This window comes from Saimiri boliviensis, chromosome 12 (assembly GCF_048565385.1).
Source record: "Saimiri boliviensis isolate mSaiBol1 chromosome 12, mSaiBol1.pri, whole genome shotgun sequence".
NCBI classification, from domain to species: Eukaryota; Metazoa; Chordata; class Mammalia; order Primates; family Cebidae; genus Saimiri; species Saimiri boliviensis.
In genome coordinates this window covers 5,432,988-5,460,137 of record NC_133460.1, presented here as the reverse complement: position 1 = coordinate 5,460,137, position 27,150 = coordinate 5,432,988, and the positions used below count along the sequence as shown (strand labels likewise).

At 42.1% G+C, this 27,150-nt stretch overlaps 1 protein-coding gene across 1 annotated transcript in view; it reads left to right on the top strand.

The window, feature by feature from the left end:
- The window catches only part of RBFOX1 (RNA binding fox-1 homolog 1), a 2,539,409-nt gene that overhangs the window by 1,078,947 nt on the left and 1,433,312 nt on the right, over positions 1 to 27,150 (top strand).

Here is a 27,150-nt window from a genome sequence, read left to right as displayed (position 1 = left end):
ACTTGTATAAGCAGCAGTGTAGATTGTTATGAGGCACAGCAGTGATGCGCATGTGAATAATATGTGGGATGTTAGAGAATTGTATGAGGAAAAGAAAGGGAAAGGGACCACATAGTAGTCCTCCTTTTGTGGCTAAAATGAATTTAACACACATGGGCAAAAAAGGAAATTGTACCTATCAGGCGTTCCGTGAACACTGGAGGTGTTTGTCGTGGCGGCAGTGGTGGTAGTTTTTGCTATTCTGTAAAATGCAGTTTCAAAGAAAGGCTATTGTTATTTCCACATTAGAATACATAAGAAAAGAAATTCTTCTTACCAGAAAGGGGTGTGAATCCAGACCCCAAGAGAGGGTTCTTGGATGTCAGGCAAGAAAGAATTCAGGGTGAGACTATGAAGTGAAAGCAAGTTTATTAAGAAAGTGGAGGAATAAAAGAATGGCTAGTCCACAGACAGAGCAGCCCCAAGGGCTGCTGGTTGCCTATTTTGTGGCTATTTCTTGATGATATGCTAAACAAGGGGTGGATTATTCATGCCTCCTCTTTTTAGACCATGTAGGGCAACTTCCTGATGTTGCCAGGGCATTTGTAAACTGTCATGATGCTAATGAGAGCGTAGCAATGAGGACACCCAGAGGTTACTCTCATCACCATCTTGGTTTTGGTGGGTTTTGGCTGACTTCTCCACTGCAACCTGTTTTATCAGCAAGGTCTTTATGACCTGTATTTTGTGCCAACCTCTTATCTCACCTTGTGATGATTATTATTTTTTTTTTTTGAGATGGAGTCTCGCTCTGTTGCCCAGGCTAGAGCGCTGTGGCATGATCTTGACTTACTGCAATCTCCACCTCTTGGGTTCAAGTGATTCTCCTGCCTCAGCCTCCCAAGTTGCTGGGACTCCAGACACACACCACCACGCACCACGCCTGGCTAATTTTTTACATTTCATAGAGGCAGGATTTCATCATGTTGGCCAGGATGGTCTCCATCTCTGGACTTCGTGATCCACCAGCCTCAGCCTCCCAAAGTGCTGGGATTACAGGCATGAGCCACTGAGCCCGGCCTCATTCTGTGAATTAGAATGCCTTAACCATCTGAGAATGCCGCCCAGTAGGTCTCAACCTCATTTTACTCAGCTATTATTCAAGATGGAGTTGCTCTGGTTCAAGCACCTCTGACATTCTTGCTGAGAGCCGTGAGTTCTTTTGCGGGGGTTAGACGGTATGAGATGGTGGAGGCCACAGGGATGGAATTGTTTCTCTTCTAGATACCTTCCTTAGTTTACTTTCCTTCTTCCCTTTGTGAAAGGAAAATAAATCTTGGACCTCAGACTCATTAAGCCAAAAGGAAATGTCAAGCTGGGAACTGGGTCATGAAAACCTGCCTCCTGGTTTTCTTCTTCAATGTGATGGCTACAAAGATGGAAAGCTACATACCTCCCTCACATTTTGCCCACCTGAGACAAATACATATTCAATTGCATCCTTTGGCATATTATCTACATTAGCTTACGTAAACATGCAGATTAACTGAGACAAAGGGATAAGTAATTATTTCCCCCCCCCACATGAAAATTGTATACTTCCAATTATCCTGCCCTTTCCTCTTTAAATATTAAAATCCTTAAAATCATCTTCCAAGAAAGATACAGACCTGTCGTCCAAACAAATGTTCTTAACATTGGCAAATTAAACCTCCTAAAATGATTGAGACTTGCCTGGGTCATTTTCCTTGACTGACATCTCTATAATCTTTCAAAACTTTTAGACTCCATGTTGGAATGAGTGTCTGTGTATGTGTGTGGGCAGTTTGTACAGGTTTTAAAAAAGGTCTTTATGCCCGCTGTCAGTGAATCCCGCTGTGGCTTTGCACTCCAACTTTAAACGAAAGAAGATGCAGTTGATAAAGAAACTAGAAGCCAGGCATGGGGGTATGCAGCTGAAGTCCTAGCTACTTGGGAAGCTGAGGTGGGAGGATCACTTGAGCCCAGGAGGTCAAGGCTGCAGTGAGCATTGCAGGCTGGGTAAGAAAGTGAGATGGCATCTCTAAAAAGAAAATTAAAATAAAATAGAAAAAGAGTCTGAATTTTTCCAAAAAGTCCCACATCCAACTGTCTAGTAGAAAGACCACCAATGGGCTTGTCATTGGTGGAAACCTCTTAAAATTTTTTTTTCTCTGATAAAAGTACCTCTGGTAGGGCACAGTGGCTCATACCTGTAATCCCAGCACTTTGAGAGGCCACGGTGGGCAGATCACAAGGTCAAGAAGTCAAGACCAGCCTGGCCGACATGGTGTAACCCTGTCTCTACTAAAAATAAAAAAGTAAAAAAAAAAAAAACACTTAGCTGGGTTTTGTGGTGTGTGCCTGTAGTCCCAGCTACTCGGGAGACCAAGGCAGGAAAATCGCTTGAACCCAGGAGGTGGAGGTTGCTGTGAGCCGAGATCATGCCACTGCACTCCAGCCTTGTGATGGAGCAAGACTGTCTAAAAAAAAAGAGTAGCTCTGGGAGTTTACCAAGAAATTAAAGTTTCTGAGTAATCCAGTGTCAAACACACACATTTGAATACTGAGACCAGCTTATTAATACCCATGTTCTCATTGGCCTTTGGTCTTGCTTTATCTTATAGAGTTTTTGATAATGTCTAAAGGAAAACAACAAAATGGTTGAGGGGAAAACCTCAAGGAGTCAATTTTTTTATCACTCTGGAAAATTTCTATAGTTAGACTGATTTTTACCCCTTCCAGACGAGTTGTTATATTTGCACACATTGTCCGAAAGTCATTGAACTATCTATTTCTGGTGATGGCACACATCCCTGTGACCAGCTTTGTAGTCCTCCGGGTTTGGGTATGAAAAGAGTTGCCTGAAATAAATAGTTAACTGAAACTCCGCCTGGGAGCTACATTTCTGAACACTTCAGTTCTCTACTTCTTACAAAATACAGTTCAAAAAATTCTAGACTGACATTCAAAGTACTTTTTCATCTGGCTCCAGCCTGTTTCAAACTTGTCCTTAACTACACACAGTGTCACATACCGTAGGGTAGAACATTGTTGTACCCTGGGCACTTACAATTTCCTTCCTGTCTTTATACTGTTTCCCCCACCTGGGGGAATGTCTACCCCCTTCAGCTCCAAAACTTTTCTTTTTTCTTTTTTCTTTCTTTCTTTTTTTTTTTTTTTTTTTTTTTTTTTTGAGACAGAGTCTTTCCCTGTCACCCAGGCTGGAGTGCACTGGCGTAATCTTGGCTCACTGCAGCATTTGCCTCTTGGGTTCAAGAGATTCTCGTATCTCAGCCTCCTGAGTAGCTGGGATTACAGGCGTGCACCACCACATCTGGCTAATTTTTGTGTTTTTAGTAGAGACGGGGTTTCACCACGTTGACCAGGGTGGTCTCAAACTCCTGACATTGTGACCCACCTGCCTTGGCCTCCCAAAGTGCTGGGATTACAGGCTGAGCCACCGTGCCCGGCCCAGCTCCAGATCTTACCTGTTCTTCATAGCCAAGCTCAGATAATGATGATTAATATTTATATGTGTTCACTATGTACTTTACATATGCAGAATCTTTGTTTTCATAGGATCCTATTTACTGGGTAATATTAATATTGCCATTTTATAGATGGGAAAAATGAGAACCAGGGAGATTAAGTAACATGTACCAAATCACAGAGCTAAGAGGTGTTGGATCAGGGGTTTAAACCTAGACACTCTGGCTTCAAAGTCGGCCTCCTTAGGTACTATACCAGACAGCCCCTCAATACTTACATCTGCCATGCAGCTGTTCTTCATCTTCTCCAGCAAAATTTAAGCTCGCTTTCCCCCCGCCCCCCAAACATTCCCATCTCTCCGCCTGGGCTCATCATTTTCCATTTTGAACATTTGTTATTCATTATGATTAAATGAATGCATTGTCTGTCCACCAGGTCCTTGGATGAGCTCTTGGGATGCAAAACTGAACCATTTTCTCCCTTCAGGAAACTCACAGTCTAGATTTGGAGGGAGCAAGCAGTGGACGTCTGTGAGGTAGATAACTATGTGATACCTTAGGCATGCCATAGCTTAGTGTCTCTTAATAGACGTATGAATACAAGATCATAGAAACATAGGGAAGAGAGGCTGGTTCAGCCTGCCTGGTCTGTGGTGGGCAGGGAGATCCTCTACTGAGGAAACGTACTTACTTGATCTGGACCTTGAAGCAAGCATGTCGTTTTCCTATCCAGAGGGTCCAACAATAGGATTCCAGTCAAAGGAAGTGAAAGAATAAAACCTCAGATACCAGAGGAAGAGAGACACAGCGGAGAATACGTAGGCAGCATGATAGCTAGACGGTAGTGGGAAGCACTTGGTGAAGGGACACAGCCCAGAAAGGTAGAGTGAGGTTAGTCTGTTGGATCTACAGATGAAGTTCTAAGGCATTTACCGATATCCTTTAGGAAGCGAGGGATCATGGCAGGTGGTGTACGAAAGCCATGATGGTCCTGGGTATGGCTTTCAAAGCCCAGCCTAATAGATGAATGTTCTTGTCCCCTTCAGAATATTCAGCAATCACAATTTACTAGCATACAATGCCATCAGAGCCAGCCTTTCACTCTCTGCCTATGTCAGTGTGCCGGGATGGGTTTGCTGCATCTCGGAAATACAGGGAGGGGGGAAATAGAGGAATTGCAGGAATTTTTAACCTAAGAGTCAAGAAAAAACATTTCAGTGAATAAAATAAAGACATAATGTTTGCCTTACCCTCTAAATATTTAAACCAGAGATCAAAAAGTCAAATTTCAGCCAGGTGTGGTATTGTGGACCTGGAGTCACAGCTGCTCAGGAGGCTGAGGCAGGAGGGTTGCTTGAGCCCAGGAGTTCCAGGCTGCAGTGAGCTGTGATAATGCCAGTGTACTCCAGCCTGAGCGACAACACGGGACCCTTTCTTTAAAGAAAAAAGACAAGAAAAAAGTTGATTTTCTACATGGGACCAAATAGGAGAAGGGAAATATTCTAGAGGCAATAGAGAAGGCTGGGGCCTGGGGAGAGCCGAGACTCTTCCTAAACGAAATATCATCAGCTTCTAAGCTTATTAGACTTGAGGACACAAAAATATAGTCCCAGTATGGTTGGATGAGTTGGACTTGTAGATATTTAATGTTGATTGTTAAGCATTGGTAACTTTTTATAAGTTGTTTTAAGCAGTGATTGATTCAAATATTTTATAAAGACAGGTCATGTCGATGCCCTCACTTGCAGTTTGTGGTCTGTGATTTAGACAAAGAAGACTTAGCTCAGAGTTTCTGTGAAACAGGTAAAACTAAATACGAAGGTGCTTGTTTGTAGACAAAGTCTAATCCTTCCGCAATTCCGAAGTGCCTCCTTGATGCTGAGCCTTGTATGAGATCCTATAGAGGCTATAAAAGTAACTGGATGGTGTAGGGGGCTCTTAGGTTAATGCACGTTTAGAAAATTGTGTTTTGGCAATTGGCATACAAATACCAGGTTGTTCTTTTGATCTCACTCTGTTAAGATGTATAATTCTGGAAATGTTCCTCTTATTTTGAGTCCCTGATGGGAAAAATAATGAGTACCATCATAATGCATATAAATGAGAGGAATGTGCTATTGTGCTACATTCTTACACCCTTCTCTATCATTTAAGGAGACAAGCTGATAAGAAAGAAACGTGTTTATTTCATTTATTCCTTCCCTAACCCCTGCTACCACCACCACCATCAATTTGCTGGATTACTCTTGGGGATTTTCAGGAGGAATCAGCATGGGATAGGAATCAGCATTGTTTTCATCATGACCATGCTTTTTCCAGTACACCTCTCTCTCTCTTTCTCCCACTCTTTCTCCTCCAACTCCATCTGTGGCAAAGAGCTCCGAAGTGATTCTTTATGCAGGAGATTCGCATGCTCAGCCCGCCAGCCTGTGGATCCATGTGCTATTACCAAGTTTTACCCTCTGAGTATATAGCCTGTAGTTGGGTTTGAATATTAAGTGTCAAATTCCAATACACTGGTGAGAGATTTGCAGCAACCAGTAGGTAACTTCTGCATCCCCCAAAGCTGCAGAGTGCTCTCTGTATTGATAAGTGGTCTCATTTTACATGTGTCCGATGACTGGGGCGAAGTTGCTGATCCAGTGTGTGATGCTGAGGGTACCATTACCTGCGGTTGTCCTCTTTCCTGAAATAAGGAGGGGGACAGGGGCAACGGTTCAGGAGGAAAATGTGCAGAGCCGGCTGTTCACAAATGTGAAGGTTACTCCAGAGAGTGCTGGGAGCATTTTGTCAGTTTTGTTTGCAAAGAGATAGGGAATGAAGGATTATGATCCTCGGCGCTCTTAATGTTCCCTGGGCCACAATCTAATCCAGCAGGACACCTGAGGTAACACAGCCATTTTATTCACGTATTTCTATATGGTTATCATAGCGGGCAGGAATGGAATAAAAAGGCTTAGGAGATAATCATCAAACAATGTCTGTGTCTTCTATAAAGGCAGCTGAGCCCAGGGTCTTCATCCATTCAGCCATAGAAGCAGTTGCTCTTCCCACAGACATTTATCAAGCATTTTGCTGCAAGCCCTGGGCACCGTTTGAAGGACCCTCACTTCACAGAGACCCCATCCATGGTTCTAGTCACTCACACACTTATCCATTCACTAAACACTGCTTATCACCTTGGTGCCAGGTTCAGTGCTAAACTTTCAAAGAAGAAAGGGGATAAACATTCGGCTCTGGAAGCAGAATCCTGGCTTTATCACCAAAAAATTGGGTGATCCTGTCCCTAGCAGCCTCACTATACTGATCTAGAAAATGGATATAAGGGCAGTTCCACCTCATAGGTTGCTGTTATGATTATGGAGGCAGGGGATGTACTTTAAGAATACTTAGCACATGGCTGTGGCCCTGTTAGTGATCAGAGCTGCATGAGTTTCCTTTCCAGGGAAAGGCCATGCCTGTGTTACTGCACAGAGGTCCCAATCCAGACCCCAAGAGAGGATACTTGGATCTTGCGCAAGAAAGAATTCAGGGCAAGTCTGTAAAGTCAAAGCAAGCTTATTAGGAAAGGAAAGGCATAAAGAATGGTTACTCTATAGAGAGAGAGCAGCCCCAAGGGCTTCTGGTTTCCCGTTAGTATGGTTATTTCTTAATGATATGCTAAACAAGGGGTGGATTATTGATGCCTCCCCTTTTTTGACCATATAGGGTACCTTTCTGAGGTTACCATGGTATTTGTAAACTGTCATGGCACTCGTGGGAGTGTAGCAGCAAGGACAACCCGAGGCCACTCTCGTTACCATCTTGGTTTTGGTGGTGGGTTTTGTTTGTTTGTTTGTTTGTTTGTTTGTTTGTTTTGGTGGGTTTTAACTGGCTTTTTTACTACAACCTGTTCTATTAACCAGGGCCGACCTCCTATCTCATCCTGTGACTTAAAATGTCTTAACCATCTGGGAATGCAGCCCAGTATGTCTCAGCCTCATTTTACCCATCCTCTATTCAAGATGGAGTTGCTCTGGTTCACATGCCTCTGACACGAGTCACCATTTGGTGAGCACAGGGTAGGCTCTCATGGATCTGCTGTTTCCTTGTGGTTTAAATCCCAGCCTCACTACTTAATGGTGGCCTTAGCATTACTGTGATCTTGGGCATTTTATGAAATGCCTCTGAATGTCCCTGAGCCTGAGCTTCCTGATCTGTAAAATGAGAATAATGTTGATTTGGACAGGAGACAGGGAAGTGGTGGGTAGAAAGGGGCAGTTTCCTGGTAAAGACATCACCTGCAAGCCTGGATATGTGTGGCCCTAAATAGGAACAGACATTCCTGTTGACTTTCAGCCCACCACACCCCCCTATCCTATAACCATATAATCCCAAACACCTGGCTTCTGAAAGAGCTGAAGAAAAAAACAGAAGAGCAGAAGAATGGCAGAATGGCATGGCAGAGAGAAGAGAGGGAGCATCTGAATGCTGAGAGGAGTTCAACTGGGATGGTCAGAGAGGAGACTGGCCACTGGGCAGCCAAACTGTATAGGAAGATCAGAGTCCCACTCCATCCCCTTTCTAGCTCTCTATCCATCAATCTGAGAGCCACCTCCACCACTCATAAAACTCCCGCATTCACCATCCTTCAAATCCATGTGTGATCCAATTCTTCTGGGATGTTGGACAAGAGCTCAGGATACAGAAAGCTGTCATACTGACCCTGCTGTGTTAACCCTTAAGCTGTCCGTGTATGGTGGGCAAAAAGAACACACTGTAGCAGATGCCCACTTGGGCTCCTGCAGCTGTCTGTCAGTGTGCTCTCCCTCCTGTAAGGGGTTTGAGCAGTGGTGGCAACCAAACAGACAAGCCACACCCCTGTCTCACGTCCTGTGAGGGGGTCCGGGAACTCTCTTGTTTCAGTGGTAGTGTCTGTGAATGCAGTTCTGCTGCATAGGGTGCTCCGTAGATGCCCTGACTTGTTCTTGATTTTCATCACACTGATGTGTTAGTCATACCTCAAACAGTCACTCACAGCTCCCCAGGTATATCCCATTGTTATGCACTTCAGGTAGACAATGCATCCCTAAGACATAGAAAACAATTGTCAATTTATTTGACAAATCCTTGCTTTGTTTATAAGTTTTCACAATAATCAGGGTGACAGCTGGTGAGCCTTGATTCCTTTTCAAATTCAGTCGAGTGCAGCTGTAAAGTGTATCAACTTCCCCTTTAGCTAAGCAGATCCTAATGGGTTCGGTTAGCATTGCACATGCATGTGATTCACCAAAACCTTCCTTCTGGGTTGGTAACAGCACTGATTAAAAAGTGAAAATACCCTTAGTGTTAATTTACCAAGCAGTGTTCAAGAATGACAAGACATCTCAAGAGACTGTTTTCCAAAGGTTAGCTTTTGAAATTAAACAAATTATGGTGAGTTTACATATTTGTTGGATGCAAATCCAATCTGATATTTAAATGTATCATGCCACCCTTTGGATGTTTGTGGACAATTTGGAATTATAATCTGTTTCAGTTTTTTGATGACCTGACATTCCTTATGAGGTACTTTAGAGGTTAAGAACCCAGAGGGGATCCCTGGAAGGTACTGGTATTCACTGGTGATAATGGATAAAAAAGAATATGAGGGTCTTGACCCCTTCCCTGGTACTATTTCTGCCCTTGTCTCTGATACTCCATCTCTGTGTCCAGGTAAAAGGCATCTGCCAGTTGCAACCCGCATTCTGATTTGCAAGGAAAGTAACCCCAAGCAGTGCAGCAGCTGGTGGTAACATTAGCATGAAAGGGGCAGGGTGAATACTCCCACCGTGGGGAAGAAAATGCAAGTGGCTGATGCAGGGGCCTTAGCTCCAGAAACTCATCTGTATCAGTGAATCCATTTCCTATTTTTGCTTTTCAGTCTCTCTTCTTCAGAGGATGGTAAATAATGTAGTAACAGTGTTATTTGTTAACACCATTGTTAAATGGCTACAGTTGAACAGGTCGATCTAATTCCTTTAAATACATCAATGGTAATTCTAAAAATAGTCTTTTGAGATGAGTGACAGTATCATGACTCCTATATTACAGGTGTAAAGACTGAAGCTCAGAGAGGTCGAGTAACTTTCCCGAGGTCATAAAGCCAGCACACGGTGAAGCGCATGTAAGCCACCAGATAGAGTGATTTCAGAGACCTCATTTTACTGTAATTTTCCAAGACTCCATCATGACCACTCTGGCTTCTAGTTCATTATCTACCCTTTGGCCAGTTTTTCTCCTAAAATATGGTCAGAACAAGTCATTCCCCTTCTCAGATATCCCTATTGGATCCTTAATGACTGCTTGCCGAATGCTGAACTGTTACTTGCAGTGGCCAAAAGCATGCACTCTGGAGTCTGCTGGGTCTCAGTTAAAGGCATGGCTCTTCTTACCACTAAGGGGTCTTTGGGAAACAAGTCTGTCCCGTTTTCTCACCTGTAAAAATGGCATCAAAAACAGCAACCTCAGATGGGTTCACTAGAAGCCCGAACCCTAGCATTAGACAATATAACTCTGTAACAAACCTGCATGTGTACTCCCGGAATCTACAATAAAAAATAAATAGAAGCACCTGCCGAACTCACATAGACATGAGCAATGGGATACCATTCCGTTTCGAAAGAGAAGGACATTCTGTCATTCGTGATGACATGGATGAACGTGGAGGGCATTATGTTAAGTGAAGTAAGTCAGGCACGCAAGGACAAATACTGCATGATATCACTTAGATGTGGAATCTAAAAAAGTCAGAGTTACAGAAGCAGAGAGTAGAATGGTAGTTACCAGAGGCTGGGTGTGGGAAGTAGAAAAGTTCCTCTTCAATGTGTTGTAAGTGTTAGAAATAATAGTTTGTTTTAAAGACTTTCTTCAAAGCCCTCTTGCTTTTTGCTAATAATTCTTTGTTAAGTCCTATCCTATGTAGCTGTTAGGCATGCTTATAGGCACATAGTACATTCTATGTCCTCATACTTTAACCAAGATATCTGTGCTGCACGTGCTCAAAGGCACGTCCCAGCGTGCAGCCCATGTCCCTTCCTTATTTAGAGTTTTCTATTCTTTTTACCTGTTTAGAAAAGTTTTAAGTTGTTAACCAGTCGGGTTTCAGTTTAGATCGTGAGGTCTGGCTCCAAGCAGCGGAAATCAGACACGGCAGTAAGGACAACCCCAAATGTGTAAGGGATAAGTACGCCTGCTTTTCCTTTGTTCATTATACTCTCATGGCAAAATGGCTGGCAAGGGTACCCTTCCTGCGGGAAGTAAAAATTGCTTTGCTGAGAGATCCTTTGTCTCAGTGCTAATTTTTCTTTGCTGTATGGAACATCTGTTTCCCAGGGAGAGGGGAGGAATTGAGGAGATGCTGATCAAAGGATACAACAGGCTGGGCGCGGTGGCTCAAGCTTGTAATCCCAGTGCTTTGGGAGGCAGAGGCGGGTGGATCACAAGGTCGAGAGATCGAGACCAACTTGGTCAACATGGTGAAACCGCGTCTCTACTAAAAATACTAAAAATTAGCTGGGCATGGTGGCGTGTGCCTGTAATCCCAGCTACTCAGGAGGCTGAGGCAGGAGAATTGCCTGAACCCAGGAGGCGGAGGTTGCGGTGAGCCGAGATCGCGCCATTGCACTCCAGCCTGGGCAACAAGAGCGAAACTCCTTCTAAAAAAAAAAAAAAAAAAGGATACAACATTTTGATTAGACAGAAGAAATACATTCAAGAGACCTATTGTACAACTATAGTTACTAACACTGTATATTTGAATATCATTCAGAGAGTACATTTTAAGTGTTCTCACGAGAAAAAAAGTGGTAAGTATGCACATTTTCATTAGCTTGATTTAGCCATTCCACAGCATATACATATTTCAAAACATCATGTTGTACACCATAAATATATGTTACTAAAAAATAACAATAAAAAGAAATCCCCTCCGTCAGCTACCTACATTGCAGTTTTTAGCAAGACTTACACAAGTGATACGTATAAAGTAAATAGCAGAGTACTCCTTAAATCCATACTGTTGTACTGCTCTTATGTCGGACTCATGAAGTCTCCTTCATCTAGTTTCATTTTTCCAGTTTCCTTCGTTATCTTTCCCACATTCTGGTTCCAGAAAACTGCTCCTGATTGCCTCATATGGCATGGAGATTCATGCGTCTAGCTTGTAGCCCTTCTCCTTCATTAAATGACAGTGTTTTCCATCCATGAATTATCTCAGTTGCTACTTTTACCACACAGATTTACTCCACCACCCGAGTCAGAATGCATTGCTCTTCCATTTTTCTGCTGGGAATCTTGTTTTACTGTGTCTTCTATTAGCTATTATTAATGTGAGCTTGTTTAGAAAATGGAGTGCCCCATTTATCTCTGAATCCCTAACTGTACCTGGCACCATGCTTTGATGGTTTTCACAAAGTGGGAGCTCAAAAAAGTGCCAAATGGATTAATGAGTGGATGCGCACATTACAATGAACACGAGTAACTTACATTATGCTCCTTTGAAAAACATTTACTTCCTGTGAATTGTCATTGAAAAAAAAATATCCTTGAGGATCAGAAACAGAAGCTGGAAACTTTGGAATGTCGATTTTTTTCTTTGCTTTTTTAAATTGTAGGCTTATTTAAATCTCTACATATTTCAAATCTAAAAGAAATTATGCACAACCAGACTCTAAATCCATGTGGAATAACTCAGTGTTTCACATAAATGAGTTCTGTATTTTTGATGGGTATTACATGCCAAAGAATCTAGACTATGGTCAGAAATTGAGTTGTTATTTTTTTCTTTTTTCCATTTACCTAGCTAGGTTTTTGCTTTATTAGGATTAAAGACTGCTTTCTTATTAAGCAATGCAGATCTCATTGAAATAAATACCTTTATGGAAAGGATGCTTTTCTGATTTTTTTCTGAAAGGTTGAAGCATTTTAGGGTAACTTGGAATGTTACGAGATCTAGTTTCCTGAGATGTGAGTAAAATTAATCCCATGTCACGAAGATTTTCTAATGAAAAAATATTATAGAAAACATTTAGGAGAGGCTCTGCATGTGTGGGGAGGTGTGTGGGAAATCTCTGTCCTTTCCTCTTCATTTTGGTGTGAACCCCAAAACTATTCTTAAAAGAGGAACATGTTGTAAAAAACAGTTTGGAGAATGCCTAGAACTTAGCAAATGCTCTGTAACTTAACGTTCTGTGAATGCTAGGATCTGCTTCTCTGCTAGATCTGGTCCCAAAACATGGGGTTTTACCTATTAAAAGTTACTGACATTTATCAGAATTATATGCAAGCATTCTGTGAAGCATCGCATACGCAATATTTCATTGAATCCTTGGAGCAATCCAATAGCACTGGTACTCCAGCCACTTGCCAGAGAACATCCTGATGTTTGCGAGGGGTCTGCAAGTGCCCCAGTGTCAAACTCAGAGAAAAATCAGAAACCAAGCTTTGCTTACTGTAGGTTTTGGGTTCTTACCATCATATGGTATTGTCCTTCATGGCAAGAACGGAGATGTAAATATTTTTTATCTCAAAACTTCCTACATGTCCTGTGGTTTCATCCACAATGTTTATTTCTTACTTGAAATCATGCCGTAAAGAAAATGCTACCCAAAACACATTTGGATGAGATCTCATATTAGATACATAACTTTTGATGGTTACCTGAGGTGACCCTCTGAACATTTTGCAAACCTTTCGTGACCTGACTCTAGTTTTATGACTTTCCTTTCTCCCACACGGAGATGCTGAGTGCTGTATTGATCTTTCTGCTTCACGGTTTTCCCTTCATTTCCTTTATTGTCTATTTTTCTGGAACATTGTACCAAATGGATAGGTTGTTCTTTGCTGAACATGAAGGATTGACTATCGGGAATTTTCTTTTATCTTCTGAAATCTGTTGGCTTTTTAAAAAAGTTAGATATCCCCTTCTGACTAGATGGATTTTATGTTTTAATTTTTCTCTCCTTGTGAGTAGGAATGTGTCACACTGAGAGGCCCACAGTGTACCTGTCTTGGTATTGACAGTGTTGAAATATATGTACATTTTTGAGGTATTTTTGTTGTTAAGCTTGTTGATTTTCTTCTTAGGAGGATGCATATGAATCAGATCATCTGTTGCAATTAAAAAGAAAGAACATTTTTGGAACAAGAAAGTCTAACCTCTTTCTTTTGCAAACAGGAGACTGAAGCCCAGAGAGAGTTAAATAACCTAATCAAGATCAAATGGCTAGTTATTAGCAGACATGAGACTAAACTCGTGCCCCTTTTAGTGATTAATTTAGAAAAGTACATTTTTAAGACATTTTTCAGAACACTAACCTAGGGAGAACTTTTAGATGTAAAGAATATAGCAAATGCATCTTTGAAAAGTAGCCAAAATGACTTGAAAAAAAAATGGTATTATCGGTGAAGACACTTCACATACTTTATGTGAGGGTGTCTCCCATACTTGAGAGCCGACCCCACCGACAATGATTCTGCTGGGATATGATACTTGCGGTTTTTATCCTTAAAGATAACTGCACCAAGGTTGCCTTGATAGTTTTACTATTTCCTTGAGATTACATTCTTGAGATGATGAGACCAGCCTGAATTTTCAGTGTCGTTGTGAGACCTTTCTCTGGTTGAAATGAATGCTGATAAGCTGATTATCTCTCTGAAGAAAATATGATGTCCACATTTCATAGCTTAGTTCTGATCACTTCAGTGCCATTTTCATTCTGAAACATCTTCCCGGGTCTGAATTAAATAAGGAAATAAGGTGCTCTGGAGTCCAATACATATTAAATAGAATTTTTTTAAAAAAAATCAAGACCTATAGAGTGGAGGATGGGCTTTCTTTATGGTGTATTTTCTTTCTCCATGTTGCAGTAGGTGGCAGCTAGCTAGTTTCTTTTTCTTTATGGAGCAATGAGTTATGAAGCTCAAAAATAAAGTGTTCTCAGTGGTGTAAATAAAGCGGTAATCTGAGTAAATATATCACACTATGTACTGAAGGTTTGCTTTTTGCCTTTTTTTCCTCTTTCTTTTCCTTCTCTGCTCGGGTCCAGGATATGCCACTGTGTATTGTTCACACATTAATCTTGGTAGTAGAAATGGAAAGCTACTTTTCATTGAGAAATAGATTCAAAGTAAAAGATGATTAATGGGCCGGGCACGGTGGCTCTTGCCTGTAATCTCAGAACATTGGAAGGCCGAGGCAGGCAGATCACAAGGTCAGGAGTTCAAGACCAGTCTGGACAACATGGTGAAACCCCATCTCTACTAAAATACAAAAATTAGCCAGGCGTGGTGGTAGGCACCTGTATTCCCAGCTACTCAGGAGGTTGAGGCAGGAGAATCCGTTGAACCCAGGAGGCAGAGGTTGCAGTGAGCTGAGATCGCTCCGTTACATTCTAGCCTGGGTGACAGAGTGAGACTCTGTCTCAAAAAAGAAAAGAAAAGAAAAGAAGATGATTAATGAATGAAAGTAGCATGCATTCCGAATGATACATTTTGTATCTTGGCTCTATAAATCTGTCTGCATTGCAACCTCTTGTGAGCTCCCAGGTTACTATATCCCTTCTTTATGGAACTGGTGGATTTAGCTCCCAAGCTACCTGGTGTTGCTAACAGAGAAGGAAGGCACTTAGAATCGAGGGGACTGTCTTCCCTACAGAGCCGCATGCCTGAGGAGGGGAGACCCACACCTGGGAATGATGTACTGAGAGAGGAGATGTTACTTAATGACTCTGTCTATGACCAGCATGGTGGCGTTTGCCTATAATCCCAGTACTTTGGGAAACTGCAGCAGGTGGATCACTTGAGGCCAGGAGTTTGAGACCAGCCTGGCCAACATGATGAAGCCCTCTCTGTCTACCAAAAATACAAAAATTAGCTGGGTGTGGTGGCAGACACCTGTGGTCCCAGCTACTCAGGAGGCTGAGGCAGGAGAAGGGAAGTGGAAGTTGAACTGAGCCCAGATAATGTCACTGATTATACTCTAGCCTGGATGACCCAGCAAGACTCTGTCTCAAAAAAATAAAAATAAAAATAAAAAAAAGAAAAAAGAAAAAAAAAGAAAAAAAGAAAAGAAAAGGAATTTCTATGTCTGAGAGGCTTTGTTTTGTAAACCTGTTTCGCAATTTCTCTGTCCAGTGACAACAATCAGCAGAACTAGTGGGATGATGGGTAATAACCAAAGTGAATCACCTGGGAAGGAGTGGTCCACAGTGCAGCAGCTTACTGTGTGTGTGAGAGCCCATCGTAGCCTCATGGCACCTCTGAGCTCCTTTCTTGCAAAAGCACATAAATGTCCTCCTGAGGTTATTCCTAATCCTTCCTTGGGTAGTCATGAGCATGTGATGTCTGCTTGGGATGGAAACATTCTCATTGACAGCAAATGTAGCACAATTGCCCTTCAGACTACAGTCGAACCTGTGGCTTCTCACTGGAAACATGCACCAGGACTGACCCCCTCTGAGCATCATGCTTCATCTGTGAGTTGGAGATAATGATGCCCAGGGCATAGGGATGTCAGGGCATTGCTGCCTGCAAATTGTTTGTCACAGTCCGTGACACAGAGTAAACATTAGATGCTCCTTCTCCTTCTTTTTCTTCCTGTTATGATTATTTTCTTGCTATTGCCATTGTCTTTATTTATGTACACTCACATACGTATGTCCCTATCAATCCCAGATAGATATTTACTGAATTCCTGTAAGTCACAATAATTTCCATCACTTTTACTCATTTCTCAAGGCCCTCTTCAGCTTGGGAGGACTTGAGTATGACTTAAGTAGATACAGCTTTTTAAACACACACTATAGTCATACTCTAAGCATTTTTTCCCTTCTATTTGATCATTCTGAGAACACTTTTAAAAAGTACTTTTTTTTTTTTTTTTTTTTTTTTTTTGAGACAGAGTTTCGCTCTTGTTGCCCAGGCAGGAGTGCAATGGCACGATCTCTGCTCACTGCAACCTCTGCCTGCCGAATTCAAGCGATCCTTCTGCCTCAGCCCCCCAGTAGCTGGGGTTACAGGCACGTGCCACCACACCTAGCTAATTTTGTATTTTTAGTAGAGACAGGGTTTCTCCATGTTGGCCAGGCTGGTCTTGAACTTCTGACTTCAGGTGATCCACCTGCTTCGGCCTCTTAAAATGTTGGGATTACAGACGTGAGCCACTGCGCCCAGCCAATAAAGTTTAAACATTTTGATAATTTTGATGGCGCCAAAGATTCCCCCAACATTAATCTTTTTAGGTTCCGTTTTTCTGTCTAATGTCAGGAACAGACTTAACGCTTCCCTGTCTCACAGACTCAGGACAAAGAAAGTCGCATACTGGTAAATTCCATTAGTGCTTTTTGGGGTTAGGGTGGAAGTCACGAATTCATTCATGAATGCACACCACAAACAGGGATGGAGTTGTATTAACACGTGACCTTCCTAGTCCTGAGTGGAAACAGGGAAGGGTTCAACCTATTCCTGAGATTAGACAGAAAAATAAAACCTCAAGCGTACTTTTTATTTCTACCTCGTGCTTGAGATAATTGAGGCCAAAGATGAACAGTAACTCACCCAAGGTCATGCAGCTAGCAAGTGCTGGAGCTGCCAGTGCCCCTCAATGTGTGTGATTTCCAAGGTCAAAGCTCTGTCTTCACTTATGCACTTGTTTCTTTGAATATCATGATCTGTCCTCTATCTGACCCCTTAGGAGCTGCACATGAGGTAGGTAGGAAGTTGGGCTTAAAGAAAGAGCTGTCAGTGTTGGGTGGTCGGTGAAAGCCTCTGGGTCTCAGATTGAGATCCTTGGGAGGCAGAGACACGTGGTTTCTTTCAAGAGTTATTCACTCCTTCACTGAGCCAATATTTAAAGAGCATTGGTTTTGCTCTTTAGGTACTGAGTTGAGCGCAAAGTATTTGGTAGGGAGCAAAACCTTCCACGTCTGAGTCCTCAGGGAACAGTCAGGCTAGTGGAATAGACAGACACTAATCAAATGCTTATGTTTTGCTGTGTAGTTATAACTGAGCTCAATGCAATGGCAAGGGAACCTGTCCTAGATTTGCTGCAGAAACCGGTCAGAGGAGGCTTTGCTAAGGAAGCAGTATTTGAGCTGAGAGTTGACTCATGGGTGGAAATCACACAGGGGGGTCTCCTTTCTCTTCAAACTCTGTTCCTGGAGCCTGGAAAGTTACAGAGGACACCGAGCCCTCTCAGTTACTGCTTGTGCATCGAAAGGAATGGAACTTTCCGCGTCGAGTTTCTGCAGAGATTAGCCTTCCTTTTATGTCAGAGTCTTTTATGTAAGAAGTCTAGTGGTTTCTTCATGGATGAAATCCTTTGGTCTTCTTAATAGCAAGTGTGTGCCCAGCCAGCTCCAGAGGCTGATGGATTCGGGTAAACTCAGTTCATGTGAACTCAAGAGCATTTGCTAAAAAGCCTCATTCCTCTTGGTCAAAAGAACTCACTGGCCATTTCTACTGTTGGGGGAAGGAGTATTTTCATCTCCCAGACAATTTTATGCAATGCCTATAATCAGCCAGCAGTTGCCATCCATTTCTGCCAGTCTTTTATCATTCAACCTAAAAGAATCTGTCTGCAGGAATTAAAAGTCCGCCTTTTCTGTAATAAACTGCGCCCTGCACGCAGTACCTCTGAGGAAATGTCACAGACCACCCAAAATGCCCCCATTTAAGTGGTAGAAATGTGGCATTCTCTAGCTTCGTGGTGGGATTGGTAAAGGAAGACCCTTTAGAGAAGCTGCTTTGTGAACCTGGTGCTTATAGCTTCTCTCCTTTTGCTAGACATGAACCTGAACACACCAACCAAAAAGTCAAACCAGACAACATCTCTATTTTTTGAAAATTAGAGGCAGACTAAATATTACATCAGCGTATGGATTTTAGAGCCACACAGAGCTGGATTTGCATCCTGGCTTTGCTGATGACTGGCAGTAAAACCTGCAGCAAGTTCTTTCAGATTCTTAAACACCTACCTAGGTCATCCTCAGAAGAGAAATCATGGTGGTCATGCTTAGAGGGCTTCTGCAAGTAAAGCACCTAGTACATGGTAAATACTTGGGTTAGGATAATCCTCATCATTAGAGCTATTAATATTGTCTAATACTAAATGAATAAGAAATAGTTTATTATTTATACTAAGTTATTTCTAAGTCTAATTGGTCTAAATAAATATATAAATAATAGTATGTAATATTTAATAATATTTTAAGTCATTATATAATCATATATAAAATGATCAAACAACCTAATACATAGATAATGAGTTTTAATTACTTTTGTTTATAAATGATAATCATTTATATTATTTATAGCTTTAGATTATTAATATTTGTGTATTTTTAATCAATGATAATCATTTGTTATCTATTTCTCTATTTCCGTAATTCTACATTTTATACGTGATGATTGTTTATATTATTTATATGTTAATTTGGATTGTTATTTACATATTTGTATTAGTGATGATTATATTTATATGTTTATTTGGTTTATTACTTATATATATTTTATAAGTGATAATTTACATTGATATATTTGGATTGTTATCTACATATTTTTATAAATTATAATTATTTATATGTTCATTTAGCTTGTGATTTACATATTTTTATAAATGATAATCATTTATATTATATATAAGTTTATTTGGATTATTTACATATTTTTATAAATCATAATCATTTATTCATTTACATATTTACATAGGTTATTTACGTATTTTATAAATGATAATCATTTACATCGTACATTTAGTCGGATTTCTGTTTGCATATCCCATAAATAATCACCGTCTATGTTATTTTTGTATTTATTTGAATCGCGATGATTATTTGTTTCTTCCTTATGTAGATCCTTGATGCCCTGTGTGTGAATCCATGTTTTTGACCTTGCAAGCCACGTATTGGATCTACTGTTTGGTTTTGCCTTTGTGCCATGAAAGCGATCATAGATAACATGTACATAAATGAAGGCACATGACTGCATTCCAGAGAAACGTTTTTTTTTTTTTAATACAAATACTGGCTGTGTGTTGACTTGACTTGTGGCCCCTAGTTTGCTGACTGATAGGGCTGCCTGCGCTTGAACATCCTGCTCCCGTGGCTCCGAGTAGGTCTTACCTGGATGGCTTAGTCACCAAAAAGTATGTCAGAAATAAAAGAATCCCGTTGGAGCCAGGCTGAGCCATAGGGGCAGTTTCTTGGGGAAGGGCTTGGTATCCCTTATTTATGTGAAGAGCGGGATACTGGACCAGGCATCAGGAGTTGTGGAAGGAGAGATGCAAATGCTGTCTGGAATGGCAGGTGTCATTCTTAGAAAAACAGATGTGCGGCAGGGGGAAGGGCGTGTAGAGGAACACCAAAAGTATTCCCCAACCATCACTTCTAAAACAAAACTTTGCTCAGGAGCCATTTCCTTTTGTCTTTTTTGACTCCACAGCACATTTCAAATGCCTTGTCTGAGCCTGGCCAGAGGGCCATCTCTCTGCTTACATGAGAATACGTTGATGGTATTTCCCAGCAGAAAACACTTACCTCTCTCCTCTCACCCTAAACCCAGGAAGTTTTAATTTTGTAGAGATTGAAATAATCAGGTCTCACGTGTATATTCCCTTTCTAAGCATTGAGATCACATGTTTCGAATTCAATGGCTTATCTTATGTACTCGGTAGAGAAATAATATAAATATACCTTGAAATTTCCCTGGAGTTCAGCTTCCCTTTTCATACTGGGTCTAGCTAAAGTTCAGAATCAACTAAAAGGAGCCTCATTGCCTCACACACACCCTGTTATCTCTGGCGGGTTCAAATGCAATTTCTCTGAGAAGGCTGTGGTATCTCTGCTCTCTCTGGCCTTGAATCTGAGAGTCTAAGGATTTCTTTGGAGTACACACAGTTGCATCCTTTTGACAGACAGTGCAAATTAAAAGATCTGGCACGGCCCAGGAACCAGGGACCCAAACCTGCCCCTTGGGTTTTCATTTACAGTTAGGCACTGCAGACACAATTATTGCTGACAGGGAAGCAGAGCTGGTGGCAGAGTGCGCCTGACAGGAGGCTCACGCCAACCCGTAATTGGGAGGATTATTTTTAATCAGAACATACCCTACAGCCCAAACATTAGAAATCTCCTGTAAGGCCAAGACAGGAAATTAAACACACCAACAATAAGGCTCAAAGGGGGGCGGTTTGTGGGGTGTAATATTATTAGTCTCTCGGAGGTCCCTGGAGCTTTGGGGAGAAGTTTGCTTCCCTACAGAGGGAGGCTGGGAGCAACCCTTCCATGATGCAGACACAGAGACTATACCTGAGCCCTTTTTGAATGGGCATATGCAGCCAAATTAAATGCAGCAGAAAGACGAATTGCATTGGAGTGCAATGTGTATTGCATTTGCTTATTACAAATGCAATGATGCTTACTGCCTTTAAACAGCGTAAAGTCACATATAAACCTTAGAGTAGCGGCTGCAATTGTATTTCACCAGTAAGAGAAGAGCCTTCTGGGTTCCTTATTTTATTTTATTTTTTTGAGATGAAGTCTCATTCTGTCACCCACGCTGGAGTGCAGTGGTACAATCTTGGCTCACTGCAACCTCGGCCTCCTGGGTTCAAGTGATTCTCCTGCCCGGGTTCAAGCAATTCTGCCTCAGCCTCCCGAGTAGCTGAGACTACAGGCATGCACCACCATGCCCAGCTAATTTTTGTATTTTTAGTAGAGATGGGGTTTCACTATGTTGACCAGGCTGGTCTTGAACTTCTGACTTCATGATCCACCTGCCTCAGCCTCCCAAAGTGCTGGGATTACAAGCGTGAGCCACTGCACCCGGCAGGGTTCCTTATTTTTAGGAATTTTTAATGAGCACTTACCATGTGGCAGGTGCAGTAATGGCTTCTGACACTGGGCTATGCTGAGAGTCATCTGGATGATCTCACCACCCTGGCAAAATTTTGCAAAGCACAGTAAGACTTGGTTTATTGAAAGGACTGTTGTTGAAGTAGGTCTTGGCTGTTTGGCTTGAGAAATAATTACTTAGTACTAGTGCCAGGTAATTTAGTTGTAATGTTCTCACATCAATCCTCTGAGATGGGCATTATTATACCCATTCTATGGATTAAAAAAAAACCGAGGTTCTGAGCAGTCAAGCAGCTTCCCCAGAATTAATAAGAGAACTGATTTTGAAACGACATCTGTGTCGAAAACCTGTAGCATGTCAAACTGCTTGTCAAACTGTACTGTGACTCATGAAAGACCAGGCACAGCCTGAGCTTTGAGGTGCTGCCACTCCAGAAGAGAAGACAGATGTAGAGACAGATATCTACAAATTATGAGTCTTTCGAGATACTAACTGGATTCCATGGGTGGTAAAGAGGGCATGATTCACTGTGCTTGGGACAGTGAGCGAGGACTGCCTGAAGCTGTGAAGAACAGGTGCACGTTTACCAGTGGTTAAAAAAAAAAAAAAAGGAACAGAATCCCAGACATAGGAAACAGGCGGTGCACAGGCACAGTGATACCAGAGACACTAGGACATTTCATTGTAGTTTAGATCTGTTGGCTTTTGGGTTTCATTCTTGTTCGGCTCATGCACTTACATTCAACAAATATAAAGGGAGAAAAAGAATCTGTCTTTGGGGAGCACTCATCACAGACCAGGCATCTGATGTGGGGATGGGATGGGAAGCAAAAGGAGATGACCTTGGAGAATCAGCTCCTGAAGTCAAAGGATATTCCATGCTGTCCTCACTGCGTGAAACGCCTACCCCTGATGGCAGAGAAAGGTGGTGCTTTAACCCATGGCTCTTCTTAGAAAACGAACCACTGGTCTACAGTAAAATTACATATTGCTTCTGAGGCCGGAGCTCAGGGTGCAGTGATCCTGCAGTGAATCCAGGAACACATGAATCACTTGCACGGCGGGCTGAGGCTGATCAGATAATCTGACTGCCATGCCGGTTATTGGTCAGCAGTTTTCTGTTATGTGGCTGGGAGTCACTGGATTCCCATGGGGAGGGCGTCTATCTCCAATCTAAGCAGGCTTCAGTGTACTTCCTGTCCTAGTTCGCTCCTCCCATCCCAGCTGTGATGTGCACTGACCTCTCCACCACCGGGAATCTCGCATCTTAATCCCTGAGTGGTACCGAGCAACCCTGGGCAGCTTGCTGATGCTGCTTCACGGTTCTTTTCAGGACAGTTAAAACTCCAGACACCTGAATGAGGTCTGGGGCTGCTGTGAGGCTTCGAGAGGGTGCATCCCATCACAATCCCTGATGTGATCAAGATAATCAAGATACAGTTTACTTCCCAGAATGCGGGGCAGGTACAAAATCCCAGCTAGGTGAGGCACCACCCTCTGAGATGATTTTATATATAATTCCGTTGTTTGCAAGCAACAGAAACCTACTCAAACTCACTCAAGAAATGGGCGTATTTTCTTACACAGCACAGAAGCACAGAAGTGAGTTTCAGTACTAAAAATCAGGAGGTGTGCTCAGTCCCAGGAGGGGCCAGCATTTTTGTACCGCTGTGTAATCGAGAAACGAGGCAGCCCTTACTCCCGCCCAGAATCCTCCTCCATGGCACTTCCACTCTCTTCTTCCCTCTGCTTATTGCTACTTCTGATGTTTTCTGCACACGTGTCAGAGAATAGTGACCCCACAGTTACTGTCAAAACTTAAATGTCCCTTGCAAATTCCTAGGAGAAAATTGAACCTAGATAGGGTGAGGTTTCATCCCTGCTCAACATAGCGCTTACTAATGGAGCCAGGATCAGGCACTTGAGACCCAGTTTCTGGCACTATGCTTGACAGAGATAGGTTTGTGGAGGGAAACGACTTTTGGGGAGGCTGAGTAGTCACCTGGTGTGTGTCTAAAATTAGCCATAGGATGGCTAAGCTGAGAGTTCCGTCCTCCCTCCCTGTCTCCCTGTCTCCCTGCCTTCCATCTTTTCTTCCTTAAGTAAATATGTATTGCATGTCTTCCATATCCATGGCATTGTGATCAGAGTTAAAATAGTGAGCAAAACCCATACATTTCTTTTTTTTTTTTTTTAAGATGGGGGTTTCACCATGATGGCCGGGCTGGTCTTGAACTCCTGATCTCAGGTGATCCACCCACCTCGGCCTCCCAAAGTGCTAGGATTACAGGCGTGAGCCACAGCACCCGGCCAACCCGTACATTTCTTGCCCTCGTGGAGCTAACTAACGTGCTGATGAGACAGGCAAACTTTTGTCAAATGACTTTTAGTTGGATGCAAAGTGACGGCTGGGATATGGGCAATGAAGAAAGGATAATGGCCTCTTGAAGCCGTGCACTCGGGGTGGGGCTTGCATCAGAAAGCAGCAATGTATCGGAGTTGATTAGGTGCAAAGAGCATCCCCAGTCAAAGGCATAGCATGCAAGGCATCCCTGTGGCAGGTGGGGAGTTAAGTAGGGTGCAGAACTGGAAAGTCTATGGAGCTGGTATCCGGGGTTGATGGGCAGTATGACCCCCTTATGCATAAATAAATAAGGCTGGAACTGTGTCCAGGAGAAAATCACTTAGGATGTCAAACTGTTATCAGGGTAGGTTTGGAATGAAGTGGGAAGCCAGTAATGTAGGATTTAAACAATCAAGTAATAAGGTCATATTTGCATTTTGTAAGGATCACACTGTTTGTCCTGTTTGGGGGCAAGGGGTGCGAGCCTGGAGGGAGGAGGAGGAAATGGCATTGGAGTCATCGCCTGGGGAAGTCTATGAATCATTTGATCGCAGAGTCTATAGAAATAGAAACGTTGCAGTAGCCAGCCCTGTTTAGAGAGTCAGAGTTAGAAACTTAAACTACATTCTGGCTGTCCAGGGGTCATCAACACCAGTGTTTTGGAAGTAATCGGTCTGCTGTTTTGTGCATCCATTTGGATGGAGTGCAGAGGTGAGGGTAGCTAATGCGTGAACTGAGCATTCACCTTTCTTCTGCCTGACTTTGCTTCATTGTCCTTTGAGTCTCCTTCACTTGCAGCTCTTTAGCTCCACTGTAGTCTTGGTACAATGAAAATTCCACCCAATTCCACTGGGACTGGAGATTCTCCCTGGTCACAAATTGCTCTTCACATTAGTTTGCAAGAGTAATTGCAAACTCAGAACAATCTTAGTTAAAAAAAAAATAACACGACATCATCATTCCTCTGGAACTCTAGAGAGCATGTTAGGGTTTTCTTGCTGTCTGGTGCTATTGTTAATGATCATTTCTGTTCTCACTTAATAACAATGGTTCTCAGCCTCTGTTTTTTTTTTTTTTTATAAAATAATCCCCCTAAAGGACTTGACAGATTCTTATTAGTGAGAAGGAGGGGGCTAGAAAATTCATTTCAACTGCAGGTTGGATTAAAAACAGATGTAAAGGTGTGGGTTTAGACTGACATGGACATGAAATTAAATGTTATTACCTGGGTACTAAGCACGGTACCACCAGAGAAAGCTGTGTTGCTCAGAGAAAGCTCTTTCTGGAATGAACGTCGGAGTCTTTTCTTGGTGCTTTAACCCTCTGGGGCAAGGAGGAATCACTTCTTAGGCTACCCAGTGTAGTGAGCTGCTCCTAAGGGGCCTTGTCCTAGACTACAAAGTTACAGTGCTGAATTAAACATTGCCCTTGCCTTCCAGGAATGCACAGCCTGGGTAGGCCAGGTCCGCAAAAGCTTAGAAAGGATGTATAATTCTGCTTCTGATAGAAGAATATGTGAGTAACCATAGGGACCTCTCCCAAAATTCAGTCCCACTAGAAGGGTCAATGAAAGCTACAAAGAGCATCCTTGAGTAGACATTCAAGTCTAAAGACTCAAGACCTTCCATGAGTTCAAATGGGGCCAGGTGAAGAGCAGTTTATGATAAAAGAACGTTGTAATAAAAGGGCTAAGGGAATACCAGTGCATTGTGTCTTTTAAGTATTTGATTTAGCTGGATTGTAGCCTGTACGAGTGTGTTCACAGATGGAGGAAGTGATGGGGAAGAGGGAGTAGGGGCCGAAAAGGTTGAACCTGACCATGGTAGTGATTATTTTCAATAAATGAGAGGATGCATAAAAAGTTTGATAAGAAGTTTGGGATATACTATGGATTCAATAAAACTACAACCCCTGTAATTATTAGGACTCAGATTATCCTCCAGTTGAGGCAAACTGAATTTACAGAAGAGAGCCATGTATTTTGACTATATTCTAACTGTTCTATTCTTCCCAGATCATATTATCCCACTTCTTACCTTTAAGATGTCTCTTCATTGCTCCTTCTTTCATGGAGACTTCCCCAGTGTCCCCACTGAAGATCTGTCTATCTGCCCCCCTGAACTGTGGGCCTCAAGGGGACAGTACCTGATATTAAAAAGGCTTAATAAACCATAAACTTTTTTAAAGTGCTGACTTTGTGCCAAGCACAATGCTAAGTGTTTTACAAATATTAACTTTTAATATTCACCTGAATTCCTTGAGGAAGGTACTGTTTATTCCCATTTTAAAGATGAAGAAACTGAGACAAAAATAGGTTGAGTGACTTGGTCATGGTCACAAAGCTAGAAGGTAGTGAAGCCAAGGATGATTGGAAAGATTGATGGATGGGTGGGTGGATGGATGGATGGATGGAGGCCAGGCAGACATATATGTGGGTGGGTGGCTGTGTGGGTGGATAGATAGATTGGTGTGTGGGTGGATGGACAGATGGGTTGATGGGTGGATGGGTGGATGGATGGATGGATGGATGGATGGATGGATGGATGGATGAGTGGTTGGGTGAATAAGTGGATGGATGGATAAACAGATGAATGGATGAATGAATGCATCATTGCCTTTTGTTGACACTGACCCATGAGATTGGTCATTTTTATGAGTTGAAAGAAATTGAAAGCATCAAAATGCAAATGAGAAGGCTATTGAAGGGTAAATACTGTCACCACCTTTTCAACCATTTAATAGCTCTACCTATTCTTATGTCTTTCTGCAGGTCCTCCCTCTTCCCAATACTTTGAAGTCACCTGATGTTCTTAGATGTTGTAATTTATCAACATCAGGGGACTCACCAGATTTGAAGACTAGACACACATGTATATACACATACATACATATATGTGGTCTACATATATATATATATCTATATACATATCTACATATACTTATCACATTAAGAAAGAGGGTATATTTTCTAAATATATTTGCAAATAATGTTGAAAATGTACCTCTGAATCTTGTGAACTGTGTTGAGTCTTGGTGTTAATTGCATTGCTACTTTATAGGAGTAATTTAGTGAGCACTGGATCAGGATGCCAGAACCCTACAAAGCAGTCTCATCTCTGCTACTTAAGTTTCTCCCTAGAAAGGAAGCAAGTCAGTATCCCAACCCCCTTAGGTACAGGATGCCATAAATGTCTTTCACATCTACCAGGAAATCTGGATTTTTCTGATAAGAGATGACCTCTCTTTCAACTCACTGAACTATAGGAGATTATAATGCCATTTGCAATTCAGGTGATATTTGATTTATTTAAATACCAGTGAACATGAATGTTACTCCCTCTGATTGAGTGATGATAGCCATATTTTTGCAATGTATTACTACTGGAGTACCTTATAATTCTACTCATTGCAAAATGAAATCATTTCCATCTTTGGACTTCATCACCT